Source organism: Thermobia domestica, chromosome 11 (assembly GCF_964235325.1).
Source record: "Thermobia domestica chromosome 11, izTheDome1.hap1.1, whole genome shotgun sequence".
Classification (NCBI taxonomy): domain Eukaryota; kingdom Metazoa; phylum Arthropoda; class Insecta; order Zygentoma; family Lepismatidae; genus Thermobia; species Thermobia domestica.
The window spans coordinates 105,264,285-105,279,710 of NC_137464.1; the positions used below are offsets into that span (position 1 = coordinate 105,264,285).

The 15,426-nt window shown below is 35.4% G+C and overlaps 1 long non-coding RNA gene across 2 annotated transcripts in view; it reads right to left on the minus strand.

Annotated features, from left to right (window-relative positions):
• The window catches only part of LOC145664343 (uncharacterized), a 345,141-nt gene extending 330,564 nt beyond the window's left edge, over window positions 1–14,577 (minus strand). For both annotated transcript variants that reach the window (XR_014127410.1, XR_014127411.1), the window contains exon 1: window positions 11,709–14,577. This is a non-coding gene — a long non-coding RNA (uncharacterized LOC145664343). The remainder of the gene's footprint in view (window positions 1–11,708) is intronic.
• Between the last annotated feature and the right edge of the window lie 849 nt (window positions 14,578–15,426).

The window sequence follows — 15,426 nt, forward strand, 5'->3', positions numbered from 1 at the left end:
ATTAAATATTTTAATAAAGTATTACAAATCCGACCTAGAAAGCAATACTTATCACAAATAGAACCAATACGATGATTATTTATTACCAAACGAAATGCCATTGGACCAGAGATAGACCAGCAGGAGCCAGTCATAGAATTCTTATATAGTACTAACGATTATTACTATTATTACCTGTAACATTATAGTATTTTATTTATTTGAAATTGAACATGCAATTTGTTCATTTCTATTAACAATGATTGGAACGAAGGCAAACGGTGTCATATATATATATATATATATATATATATATATATATATATAGGTAGGTAGAAGGGAATAAAACCGAACAGGTGAATAGCTTTCGATACTTGGGTAGTGATGATATGAAGTGCAAACACGGTGCTATATAAAAGCAGGAATATGAATGGCGAAAGAAGTATTTGAAAGTAAGAAAAATCTGTTTTGTTGTGTTCTTAAATAAAACGTTTAGAAAAAGTTTCGTGTGGAATATTGTACTATATGGGTCAGAAACATGGACATTACACAAAAGCGATGAAAAATGACTGGAAAGTTTCAAAATGTGGATGTGGAGAAGAATGGAGAGAGTCATCTGGGTCGAACTGGAAACAAATAAGAAAGTGTTAGAAATAGTGGGGGAGAAAAGAACAAATTTTAGATGTAATCGAAAAGAGGAAAAGAAACTGGTTAGGAATCTGACTGAGAGGGAACTGTTATATTGACAGACGTGCTAGAGAGTATGATGCAAAGAAAGAGAGAGGACCGAAAAAGGCTACAGATGAAAGCCGGTAATGAAATAAAGAAAACGTACCTGAAGACAAAAAGGTTAGCTGAAGACCGTGGTGCATGAAACTTCTCAGTTGCGGCAAGCATTTTGTCAATGATGACAGAATACCTATGAAGATGAAGAATAACAATGGATGGATACTGTTGCTTGGTAGTAGACCCTATGCCTCAAAGTAAAGCTAATGTTTATCTGTAATCAGTGTATTACAATTTCCTTTGGAATCTCCTGTATCTTAATGTAGCTACCAATAAGGGTATAATTTGTGAGTGGCCATAGACCTTAGTGGGCTCCAGTTCCTGGAAAGTTATTTAAGTGAAATTTAGTCTTTGATTTATCCATTCGAAAATTAAAAAGTGAAGATAGTCTACCCAGGTACTCAATGCTGTGTATATATTGAGGGCGTCAATTTGAGCTGCAGGGATACAATTGCTCCCTGAATTTGAGTACATAATATATATATAACATATTAGGAAAATACATAGAAATACTTCTATCGGTGCAGTTTTATCCATCCTTCCCTCGAGTGAAACAAAATGACGCTACTGATATTATAGCCTATCACATCTAAATGGAACGCCATCAACAAATGTAATTTCTCAAAGTACACCACTGAAATTTTAAAGAAAATACAGCTGAAGGACTTAAAACAATTAACGACTATAATTTTGCATAAAACTTGTTTGTTTAAATCAACAAAAAATTTTGATTTAGGCTGTACTTCACACAAGATTTAGAAACATTGAGTTATTGGAAGCGTGGGGGTTATTGAAGATCAGAATCATTTTTTAAAGTTAATATTGCTTTTCTGGAGAAAAATGCATGATTAGTAGAGGAATTTAGATTTCTTCGTGGACCATGGAGAATTGGCATCTTTGCATTTACTTGATAACGGCACTTTGTGCTAATTTGCATTCTCACTTGCACATTAACGACCAGTAGAAAACAGTTCTTTTTACTGATCTTTAGAACAAAACCAGATGAAATACTCTTTCTTCATACAAGGAAAATAAATTTACGGAAAGGATTTGAACCCCTCCCCTCTCTTACGATACACATTTGAATAAAAATGTAATGTCAAAAAACCATAATGCCATCTCTTTCCTATCCCACCTCTTACACCTATGAATAGAGGATGAATTTGAACTTAAATAGCAGCGTCAGAAGAATATCACTTCATTTCAGGGACACCAAAAACTATGGAATGGACACTAATATCGACATTTTTGATTAATTTTAAGTTTATCCACTCTCTTACGCTCATACCTAAAGTTATTAATGTAATCCCATAAGATGATTGGGAAAAAAATGAAATGAAATCTTTAAGTTTTACGTCCCACGGTTATGCCGGTTAGGCTAAAGGAGACGGTGATGATGAGAGATGAGTGAAATGGTGGAATGAAGAAAGTGGGAGGAAACGGGAGAACCCCGATAAAACCCACGAGCACGGTGTTTTTCCACCACGAAGTGGAAAGAAGATGATTGGGAGTCCTAAAGTTGATAATCATGCCAAGTTTCATTTTAAATGGTTGAGTAGTTATTGTGTGGTGAAGTAAGGCACGAACTCACATTCACTTTTATATGTTGCATGATTCCTTAGATAATGTTCGCAACTCTAGCCCTGCCATCTGGTCTAATGGCTACGATGTTCACTTTTGGTGCACGGGGTCCCGGGTTCGAATCCCTATACGAGAGCATTGGATTCATTACGATGGTGCGGATGTCACTTTAAAAAAATAGATCCACGTCTTGTATAGCCTCGATGCTGAAAAAGAAGAGTAAACTTCAACAAACACAACAATATAAATTCTCAAATTACTGTTTCTTGAATTTATTAAGATTTGATGAGTATTTATATATATATATATAGAATTGCATACGTCACCAATAACTGACACACATATTTTAAATTTTTGAATTAGAAAAACGAACGTTAGGTTTAAAAAGTTTACAGAAACTATCAAATTTATAAAATGCTGAATGTAAAGTGTACATTCTAAAAGTAACTTTAGGCTATTGATTTTACATATCATAATATTATGGAACACAAACTCTACTTGTTTTAAAAGAAGCTGAGTGGAAAATTTCAGATTCAAATCATAATTTAACTAACACTATTCGGAGTTTCCGAATAAAAATTGAGAATATCGTATAATCAGCTCAGGAAAGAAATACGTTTCGGAGCATGCACAATTATATAGAATACTGATTATAGAATACTGGAAATATAGAATACTGGAAAACGAAATAATAATACTGGAAAACGAAATAATAATACTTTTATGTAAATAATCGATATGTTGAATATGTAAATATCGAAAATACTTAAATATTGAATATTATTAAAATTTCGATTATCTAAATATCGATACACCAATCAGTATTTACGGTGTATATCGATAAAATATCGATCCACTGAAAGATACATGAAACATCACAAGTTTAATATTTATTCCGAATTAGAGACTTTTTCTGCTCATTTCTGTGACTAGAAACATCTAAAATTCGTGAAAGATCATAAACACTATTAATATGTTTAATTAGTTACCTCTTTTTTTCATCTTGTGGACTTAAAATTTTAACACCTATGTGACAAAACACAAAAGATGGCGACGTAGATTATTTATTAACTCTAGGTACCTCTAAAGATTTAGGAACATGTACCAAATTGGACATTTAAAACAGTAATTTGCAGATGTATTTATGTATTATAAATGTGAAGAAAGAAATGTGTTGTTAATTATGTGTCTACTTGAGTTCCATACATTTTACAGAACTCACAGTATTTCATCAACTATACTGCTATTTAAATCTATTATGTCTACAAGAAGATGAATACGTTTAGTGTAAAAACCATTCTGTATTTTCTTTTTAATTGGAATTTATTAACAGAAATGACATAATTATACTGCATTCATATAAATTATAATTTAAATAGAATATTTTTTATCTATAAATTGGAATATATTTGACGTTTTTTTTACAGACTGATAAACAGCAAATTCTGAATAGTTAGTTATAAAAGAAAAACTTCTTCTAATAATTTTCCAGGAGATAATGTACCTAAAATGGAAGCCACATTTCCTCGCTGGACTGCTATGCAGATACGTTGTATCAGAAAAGTAGTAGCCCGCTTGTCACCAGTAAGGTGTGCAATACGTTGGCCTACTTCTTTGATGAAATTGAGCCCTTCGAGGCCCCAAATGCCTCTCGATTCAATGGCTACGGGCATGAACATGTACGTATTAAGCAGATCTTTATATTTTCTTCCTATATTCACAAGCTTTTTATATTTTTACCAGGCAGTAGATGATTACAAAAACGAGTTATTAAAAGTATTACCATATTGTGATCCACAATATATCTTTATTTATTACTGTACAATGACAGCAGGTCAATATTCAAAGTATAGCATTTCGTGTTGTGGACTGCCTGCAATCACCTTCCTGCCACTTCCTCAATTCCACAACGGTACCCCGTCTTGTCCTCAGAGGCAAAGAAGTCAGTTTCGGACCCTGTTTTCGCTTTCTGCTGGTTGGTAAAGCATCATCATTTCAGGAAATGCGCCATAGACTGAAAAAAGTGGTAGTCCGAAGAGACGACGTCAGGAATATATGCCCAGTGTGTCTTCAGTTCGATACTATCTAGTTCCTGCATTTTTTTTTTTCACTTTTCAAGCCGAGCATGGTTTCAGAATTTCCTGTTGCAGTAGGGCGCGCTTTCAGTTCACAAATGCAGGATATTTTTCGGAAAGTGCAGCATACATCTGCTCATACTGTTCGGAATAAAATTCAGCATTGATGGTACAACTGCAAGGAACAAACTTAAAGTTGATTACTCCCAAGTAATTCCACCATACACAGAGCATGATTTCGTGGTCGAAACGATCTTGTTTGACGAAGGGTTCTGGAAGATGTTTCTTGATCAACCATTGTTTTTGCACATTCGAAATTAGGAGAGTTTGAACAGTCTCCTAATTGCACTGAATTTGCACAGTCAGTTTTAACCGCATGTGACAATCAGTTTTAATTAAGGCATATCACGCGGATTTTGCAACAGTTATCGTCGCATATCCTCTCTCCTCTGGGTCTGAGCTGGGGTGACAGAATGTAGCAGCTCCTGAACTCGTAAAAGTGGTGCACTACAGCGGTCAGGAAGAAAGAGAGTTGGTCTCAACATCGTCGTGTGCTGGTCAATGGATTTTCCTTAATGGCATGTCATTAGACCTTAGAATCTGTTACCTTGGGGTGACTGGACCTTACCTAATCTTTGACATTTATACAACTTGCGCAAAATTTCTGGAACCAATGAGTTGCCATGTTGTGGTTCACTCTATCTTCCCCTTTCTCATGACAAATGTTTCGGGTTGCTCCAGCTGCGCTATGGAGTTCGAACTCATATAGAACATTTCAAGTATCAGACGTTGTTGAGCACTCATCATTACTGCCATTAGAAACTTATTGAACATACTGATAGAGTGGCGGCCTCCGTCCGCTTGTCACACTACTACCTCTTGGGTCAGTTTGACCTTGTATTTACTGTCGATTATGTCGTATGTATACGCCTGTTGTTTGGGCTGTGGAAATATTGCAAGACATATTATTCAGGTTTGTATAAATCTACTGAAGTTGGATTGGTGAGCAGCAGCTAAGGTTGCCAAATTGTATGTTCCCGATAAATTTTACGTAACTATATATAAATGTAACAAATAGCTAAAAGAAAAATCTTCCTTTTTTGTAATAATCTGGCAACCCTAGCATTAGTACTTTTCAAAGCCATACATTAGGAGCAGGCTCAGGGCCAAAAGCACAAATAGATGTTTTTGGCGTATATAGTGTTGATTGTTTTTCCTTAGCAACATTGAGGTTAAAGGAAACGTGAACCACATGAAGTTCCACTGAGGGCTGAGGGCTGAACTACGCCAATAGGAAACATATAAACTAGCTATATTTGGCTGCTTCAAAGCTACTAAAATATATCCGGAATTTTTTATAATTTTCTAAACTCTGCTGTACAATCCATCTACTATACTTCGACTACTAGTTATAAAAAAAATCTAATTCAAGATTGATACCATATACTCTATGCAAATAATATTGAATGTTTCAAAGGGAAATGGAAAGGATATATTTATAAATGAAAATACAACCATAACATAGAAGAGTATTGTGTGAAAATGGCTGTATACATGACAGAGCAAGAGTTAATGTATTGGAGGTAGTTTAATCTAGATCACTGTTATACTTCCTTATATTCCCATTTCCCATCATAATCATATTGAACTTCTAAATTGGCATCATGCCATTTGTATTTTCATAGTAAGTTCTAATGGCTAGCTTATCAAAAAATGGAACAACAACACTATTTGTATTTGTATGCGGATCTGGTCGAACCTATGACTACGAGCATCATCATCAAAGAGAGCAATAAAAGTATACGAAGGGGATCATTTGTACTGATGTATAATATGAATATAAATCTTATCTTCGTGAATATGCAGTGGAGGATCTAGCCCGGGGCCGGGAGGGCCTAGGCCCTCCAGATTTTCAGTAACAAAAATAATTTAAGCTATTATTTATATATTTTTGAAAGTGTATAGTGAACTCATGATATACTTATCATAGTCTGGGGTCTGCTTGCCCCCCAGTTTTTACCTTCAAGATTCGCCTCTGTGCATATGTCGACATTTCATTATTCGTGCAAGAAAAAAGTTTTACAAACAAACGAAAAATTTCGTGTAGTTTAGATTCTGTAGCAGTTGAAATGAAATTTTATATCCTTTATATCTTGCTGAGGCTCATCATTTACCACTTCAGCACAGTTGTAGCTGTCTCGGTGAATTCTGTATTTGTCAGAAATTGTATCACGCAAAGGATGCAAGCATATGCAAATACAATCTGCTATGGAGGAGTTTCGTTGCAGCAATTTTGGTCTTCTTAGGTAACACAAGACTGAAAATTATGTAGAATTAGTTAAAGATTGCAGTGACTAAGAGCGCAAAATAGTATCGCAAAATCGAAAAATTTACTTTATGATATCTCTGAGGAGACATATACTCAGGAATTCATTTCGGGGTTCCCAGGCTTTTCTTTGAGTTTCAAATTCAACATGAAGACAAATTATATTAAAATTTGTAAACTCATCTCTAAAATTAGACTAAATTTACTGAAAATTCGGGATTTTGTTGTGGGTCCGGACATCCTGGACTCATCCCCCTACGTAACGTTACGTCTCTATCTCTGAGAATTCATATTATTTATGCTTTCCTTGATCAATCCAAACAGAAAATGTAAACATACTCAGAGGAGCAAAATAGCGCACTTACAAACATAAAGTATATTGAACACTGCTACCAAGGATTGTATAGCAAAAATACGATGACATAGTACATTGGGGCCTGATAGGTGTACACAGTCATTCATAGATTCAATAGCAAATTTATGAAAAATGTCTAGCTTCTAAACATGTTTTGTTTATGTTTGTAAATTTGCATACATTCAGTTCCTTTACTGCGGAAGAAGTTTGCTTCGCCTGGCAATTAACTTCTCATCTATAGTGAAGCAGAGTGATATGATTCTCTAGCTACGTCATTGTGAGCATATTTTGACTAGTGGAACCATTATATGGAGATTGAAAGAATCCATTATCTTTACTTGATATGTTATTGAACTACCAATGCTGGGGGGCACTTCTCATTGAGTCTAAATTTCCATTATATAGTATACAAAAGCATAGTTTGAAAGAAATACATAATTATTACTTTACATATTTCTGCAAATTTCAGCAGATCGAGTTCAATGTTTTTCCGGAAATTTTCTTACATATATAAGGCAAATATTATTAAACGTTTAGAAATATGGTTGGCAATTTCTTAAGTAACAAGGTAATAGTAAACTTTACACCAAAATACTCTGTACAGGGCAAAATAATTGTATTCTTAAAATATATCAAATATAATAACACTGGAGATCTATAAGAGGTATTAAGACGGGCGGAATTTGTAGTCTACAAGATTGATTGAAAATTATCAAATACTACATATCAAACATAAATTCAACATTTATTTTTCCAAATTATTTGATGTAAGAATAAACATATAGGCCTAAGTCGTGGTATATCTAGCTCAATAGTGTATTATTCATCTGATATCCGGTAGATTCGGTTTCAAACTCCAACCAACCAAATGATAAGGTCTTTCTGAGCTGTTTTTGACATATCGGTGCCAAATGTACTAAATGGACGAGAACGATTTCAGATTTTTATTGAACTTCAATCACATACAGTAGCTTTTAGTTAGCTGGAAATCATTTACAAATTATCAGATGCCACGAGAGTATAATTTTGCAGAGTGATTAGTACTTATACTCTATTTGCAAGTGATTCAATGCTCAACATACGAACATAATTTTATGCTAATGTGTAATGTTTGTCTAACACAGCCTCAGTACTAAAGAGCAACAGTAACACCAAATATAAGCTAGCAGGATCTATTGTAGATAACATCATGTGTACCGTAGGAATTACATTGCATATTATACTGTAGTCTTTAAATTAATTTCGTCTACCTTAGCCTAACAGGCATATTCGTGGGACGTTAAACTTGAAAGATTTTATTTTCTTTAAATTAAGCTATATAATTAAAGTTTATGTATGTATTTTTTCAGTAACTATCATTTTTAAATATCTTGAAGAAAGATACGACATTTACAACATTCATTGGTAATGAATCAAAGCCTGCTTCGTTTTATAAATTTATGAAAAACATCCATTGAAAAAAAAATCTGTACGGATTTCGAGAAGTTCGTGAATTCTGATTTTGTCGTACAACAAACACTAGAATAAAGTCTATATAAATGCTTAAGTTCAACTCAATAAACATTTCATTCCTGTATGTTGAACACTAATTATTCTAAGCCAAGGGTTTTCAACCTGTGGTACGCGAGACGCTGTTGTCGGTACATACAATTTATGTTAATATTAATAACATACTTTGGTAGTACGCCTGTGGAAAAAGTTGGGAATTTCTGTTCTAAGCAACCATAGCTTCACAAACGAATATTTATGTAGATTCTCTTCAGTTTCTGATTCAAATAATTGTTAGTGGTTGGTAGTTTAAAGTTATAGCTCATAAGGAAAAGTGTTTTATGTTATCCATTTTGAGATTTCAGATGAGATTTTCGTCTGGAAGCGGATTTGAAGGTGAATTTCCAATTCAATGAAATGAAATGAAATCTTTAAGTTTTACGTCCCACGGTTATGCCGGTTAGGCTAAAGGAGACGGTGATGATGAGAGATGAGTGAAATGGTGGAATGAAGAAAGTGGGAGGAAACGGGAGAACCCCGAGAAAACCCACGAGCACGGATTTCCAATTCAGTAAGTGAACCTGATACTAGTCAGGTCTTCCTCTATTTCTCCAAAGACTCTGACTCAGATTATACGTTTTTTTTTAACTTATACGTAAAATCCCTCTGCTTCTTGCTCAATACGGATTAGAAGGTCAACTAAGTATATTTAAGCAAATGAATCGCAGTTTTGAGCTGCACTCGAAATCGAACGATCGCAGTCAAGCATCGACGTGATTTTGCTGGCAAAAAAGCTACCCAAGAGTATTAATTTGCCAGCAAATTTTTTCCTCATAGGTCTTTTTCTCATGACTGTATAAAAACATTAGCTGATCTAAGCTGAAACAGTAATATAAAATTAAGATCGATTAAGGTCGACGCTATCGATATTAACCGTGAATTATTAACTCGACTTTAAAATGGAATGATCTCAAACGTTACTTAACTTTATACAGTGTAATATTATACTTCGCTTTGTAAACTAGAATTTTTAAGGTTTTTTCTCCAGTATTTTTTTAAGTAAAGGACAAGTTCTGATCTCATGATGGATCGAAATTCTAAAATACACATTTCTGAATTTATTGTTATACAACAGTATAGCATTGAGCAGAGATATCTTCAGTTAATCTCAATGAATTCTTATTTGAAAGAATGGTGCAATACTCATTAACATGTATCAATTCGGATGTAGAAGTCAAACCATTATAGCACACAAATATGAATTGAAAGGAATAAGAGTGTGATTGCCGCATTACTAGTACCATTCTGTAATTCACACCGCGTAATACAAACAGTTTAGAATAAATGGATACCAAGGAATTGGACCTAGTATCCAAAAAGTTGCAAATATTATTCAAATAGAGTCGTGGTGGCTCAAAAATGAAAAATGAAATCTTTGAATTTTACGTCCCACGCTTATGCCGGTTAGGCTAAAGGAGACGGTGATGATGAGTAATGAATGAAATGGTGGAATGAATAAAGTGGGAGGAAACGGGAGAACCCCGAGAAAACCCACGCACACGGTGTTTGTCCACCACAAAGTTCACTTGGCGGGGACTGGGATCGAACCCGGGACCCCAAGCACCAGAGGTTCTTGGTGGCTCAGTGGTAGAGCGTTCACCTCTGGTGCGTGTTGTTCTCGGTTCGATTTCCGCTCGCGCCAAGCAGGCTTTATGGTGGGAAAACATCGTGTGCGTGGGTTTTCCCGGGATTCTCCCGTTTCCTCCCACTTTCTTCATTCCACCATTTCATTCATTTCTAATCATCACCGTCTCCTTTAGCCTAGCCGGCATAAACGTGTGACGTAAAACAAAGATTTCATTTCATTTCAAATTCTATATTAATCAAACGCCTAAAAAACTGGTTCCCATATTTCTTTTGAAAGCCAAATTATATTGGAACTGTACATATGAAATTTTAATGTTTTTGGTTAAAGAAAGATTTCAATCCATCAATTAAGATACAACTGTAGTATGATTTAATTTCATCTAGGGTAACAAGATAGGGTTTTCCAAAAATCTCAGCTGACCAATCAAAATTCACTGCAGTATGATTTAGTTTCATCTAGGATAAAAAGGTAAGACTTTTCAAATATTGATCAGTCAATATTCACTGTAGAACATTTAATTTCATTTAGGATAAGAAGATAAGTCTCTTCAAAGAACGATAAGTAGCCAGTTTTTTTTTTGACAATACCATACAATAACTACCCGGAAGAAGTAGTTTTACGGGATCCTTACTAATGACACTAGTAAGCAAGAACTAACAGGAAATATTTATAGAACTATAGCTATCTTATCCTCTTAGTATAACAGAAGTAGTGAAATGTAAATTAAAGAGGTGAGTCTGTATGCATAAGAAAGAAAAAGTTTCGAAATGTTACATAAATTAAAACATAAGACATAATATAGAATAATGTAGAAATTTCAAGCAAATATAATATTCAAATAAGATATATTAATTTAAAATATCTCATTTTATATACTCCTAAACGATTTCTATTTAACACTATATGAACAGTAATGCATCAAGACCTTCATTCAGTTTTCAAATACGATCATATTTTATGATTGACAATTTCCTGTCAATTGCTCGACTACCCACTTTTTTATTTGAGAAAAGAAAATAATAGAATGATATTTATACAATGTAAATAAATGCATGCAAATATATATATAAGTGTATATATATCGATATTTATATATTACCTATATATATATATTTCTTTATAAAGTGTCCATCCACAAATGACGGCACACAAACATTCCAACAGGTGGTTTATCTGTAATATGTCAATGAATCTATACAATGAAAATAAAGAAAGAATTGGAAAGGGTGGGGGCGGTAAATACATACGCACACACACACTTATACAAACACATACATGTATATACATATATACAAATACATAGGCTCACACATATACAAACGATTGAGTAAAAGTGACACAACTCAACTGTATGGAAATAAAATGCCTTAGTGCGCAGAATCGTCTGTCCCAAACGAATGATATAAGTTGTACGGGGAACCTACAGATTAACATGCTTACTAGAGGCAGGGTTACTGCTTGGAAGCTTACCCTTTTGGCACACACATCGTACGACTTGTCTGGTCCATACATACATACGTGGTCTTCTCCTTCTACAGTCTAGTTGGGCTGGGTTGGGATGGTCACCACACCACATACATTGTAGATTATTCACTCTGACATTCTCCTGGTCTTCCATCTGAAGCACACACTTTTAACACACACACTCACTCACTAAAATAACTATAGGAGTTGATAAATAAAGAAGTAATGTTTCTTTGTTTCAGATCAGCAGATATAACAACAACTGTGAAATGCAATCATGAACTTGAACTCACAAACACTAATTGAACATTCACCACAAAAACAATAAGTGCACTCGTAACATCTGCTGTCGAAACTGAGAAGGAAACTTGTCAGCTCGGAAGAAAGGACACTGGAAAGTCCCCGACAAGAGCGGTTTGGCAACTTGTCATTATCTGTGTATTGAGTAGATATGGCTAGTGGTTGCCGGGAACCGTCAGTATAACTAGCACCAAACCACCTATAGGTCGCTATGCATAGCAATGCAACTAACAGTGCATTGCATTTCACCGTATAACAACAGGCTGTCAAACATCACATACCTGTTGTCTCAATCGTGAGTTAATTCACACGGCCAGATCAGTGTCAGTAGTAATAACAACGGACTGAATCGCTGGGGTTACACTTTGTGTTTCGAAATGAACAGTGGGATGGGTTAAAACAGTGTCCAGGGGGAAGGGGGTATAGGAGTTTGTCACGTGGATGGGTGGTGGTGATGTTGCATGTGTTTGTAGTTAGTGGGTGGAAATAGCCCAGTGGGTGGACGGGTGGGATACAACAACACAGGGGCGGGGAAGGAGGAGAGGTTGCTACCAGTAACCAACATACAAACAAACAGACAACAACAATAATGAAACTGTTAAAACATTATTGTCAAGGTCAGTTTATCGATAACAAAACACACAAAAAAGGGCGCATCAAAATTCTTTTGTTTACGGTCAAATTTTTGGTGTCGTTACAAGTTATCGCTCCCTCCCCCTTCTGCTCTGTACATGTTTTTATTTAGCTAACACAAAAAAGATTACCCTATTTTTCCATCGATATTGTCATTTTCTTTACACGCTTTTATGCCTCTGTGCTTTTGACCCCGCTCTCTCTGCTCCCCCTCCCCTAAACCGTGGAATCCACACCAAGCGCGATTTCAATGCTATTCCAACATAACAGCTTTATTGTTCTTCCAAAACGTCAACAATCCTCATAATGACACCTGGATGAGCTGTATTAACCGATCAGGCGGAGCCCTATCCATTACGTCATAATGACGTCATCATCGTTTTCGAAATAGCACGAGAGAGCTATCGCTGAATATGCGTCAATATACGCCCTACTTTAGAATCCCCTTCCTCTGTCTGTGTTCACGTGTTAATGTGTCTCTATTTACAGGTCGTGCATTGGTTAATATGGTTTGTCTGTCTGCTTGTGTTAATACACAGTAAACAGGTTTACCCAAACCGTTCCCTCCAATAGCACCTCTACTGAGTATGTTTACCCCCGCCAAAAGCCGCAATTCATACGCCTACTTGATTGCTATGCTAACTTTGATTTAAAAGAAGTAACTTTTCATTCCTACCATCCATTTAACCATTACTTCCTAGTAGTTGATTTCTCCCAGTTGCTATCTAGTTAACTACGTTTGTGCCTACCTATGCGTTCACCTGTCAGGGCTTCAATATTATAATGATAGAGAATTGGGTACAGTTCTTGTCTCGTATATTAGAATTTGTTACCAGATCCAACGGATAAGATCCTAATAATTATTTTCCAATTAACGTGAAAGGCAGTGTCTCGCTTCCTACTTTTTTCCTAAATTTTCATAAAGACAAAACAGTTTTGTTCGGGGGAAAAAAGGAAAAAAATTGTCTAATCTAACGTCCTACGGTTTTGTCTTAAGGCTCAAGGAGACAGATGATTGATGAAAGTGAATGATTATGAAGGCACTCGTGGGATGAAAATGTGGAAGGAAAAGTTAGATCCATGAAACAATCCACTGATTCAATATTGTCCACCATAAACTCACATGGGTTAGAACCGAAACAGGGACTCCTTTCACCAAACGTGAGCAATCTTTACCACTTTCGCTGTTTATGTTTTATATTAGGATTAGGATTAGGAACTAGATTTCTGGGCTGTCGGCATCTAAGGCCAGTTAGCCGTCACGTATATGAGGGATGACGTTCCTTGGCGATCACACTATCCTATGAAAAGGAAAAAAGGAAGCGGCAAGGGATCATTATGTTAAGTACCATCCCGACATTTGCCTGGTGTGAATGAGGAAAACCCAGGAAAACCTTACTCAAGGTGGCCGACCTGAAAATGCTATTACACTTTTTTGACCGAGTGTCCACACCGAGAATCGAACCCGGGACCGCTCGCCCCAAAGGCAAGAGTGTATGTTTTATATTATGAAGATATGATTATTGATATGGAAATTAACGACCTCTATGAGTACTTAGGCTATCATGAATCTACTGCTTAGCCTATGATCTGAAGAACATGAACTTACACCATAAATCGAAACCAGATCTCCCTCGAAAGAGGCGTGAATGCTAACCATATAGCGGAGATGGAGCATGCCATGAACTTATAAAACGAAACGAGTCTACGAAGAGAATAGGCATTCCAGACGATTTTTAAGTTAGAGGTTTCGATCATTATATTGAATTCAATTGCTATTATTCTGCATTCATTACCTCTTAATTCCAGTTAGTTTCTCAACAACATCACAATACTTGATTAACACCAAAAATTTTGACCCGATCGATAATGAAACCAGGAACCACGTATAATAACAATTCGTTTACCAGGCGTTTTCATCTTTTGTATTGCAAGATTATGTTAATTATAAAGCATTCCAGTACAAATCACTGTTTTGCTTCAGTTTGAACTGACGAATTTGTGTAAGAAGTTTTATTCCTATTGTCAGTCTAAATTCATATTATAAAGATTTAGCATCTTCCCGAAGAAAAATGATGAAAAATGGAATTCCGTCGTCGCTAAGCAATTGCGTGCGGGCCTTTGGCGCGGAAAACCTGGGTTCGATTCCAGGCGGAAGCTCATGTAGTTCGAATCCCACGTTAAGGTGCAATTCTAGGTCTCATATTACATCGCTGCTGAAAGGGACATTAAAATCAAATCAAATGAACAATAGTGAACCAACGAATTGTTATTAATATGGTAAATGAAAGAGGAAGAAGGTAAGGAGAGAAAAACAATTGATTTCCGGTTATAGCTATGAAGCATCTACAAAAAAAATTTCTTAGGCATGATAATCCTATCTTAGCAGGGAACCGTGATAAGAATTCTTAACTTATTCTCCTACATTAATAGGTTAATACGTATGATCCGTTCCACGACACACATTTCTTGATGACCACTTATTATTAATCGAAAAGGTGACTACAGGTACGATGTTCTGTATAGGAATGTAAATATTCGATCTCCTACTTAAGAAGATCTGCAGATGTTTGATCATGATAATTTTCATTAGCTGTATATAAGACTATTTTATTAATAAACCTATATTTTATTCATATGTGTGAGTAATTTCAGAGGTTGATTCACTTAAGTTGAGCCGAATTTGAATGTGCACTTATATAGGAAATGCTATATTTCCACTACTGGTTGTTTCCGATCTAAAGGTTACCTCTCCTGACTATTGCCCGGTATCGGAGTTTCCATTACAGAA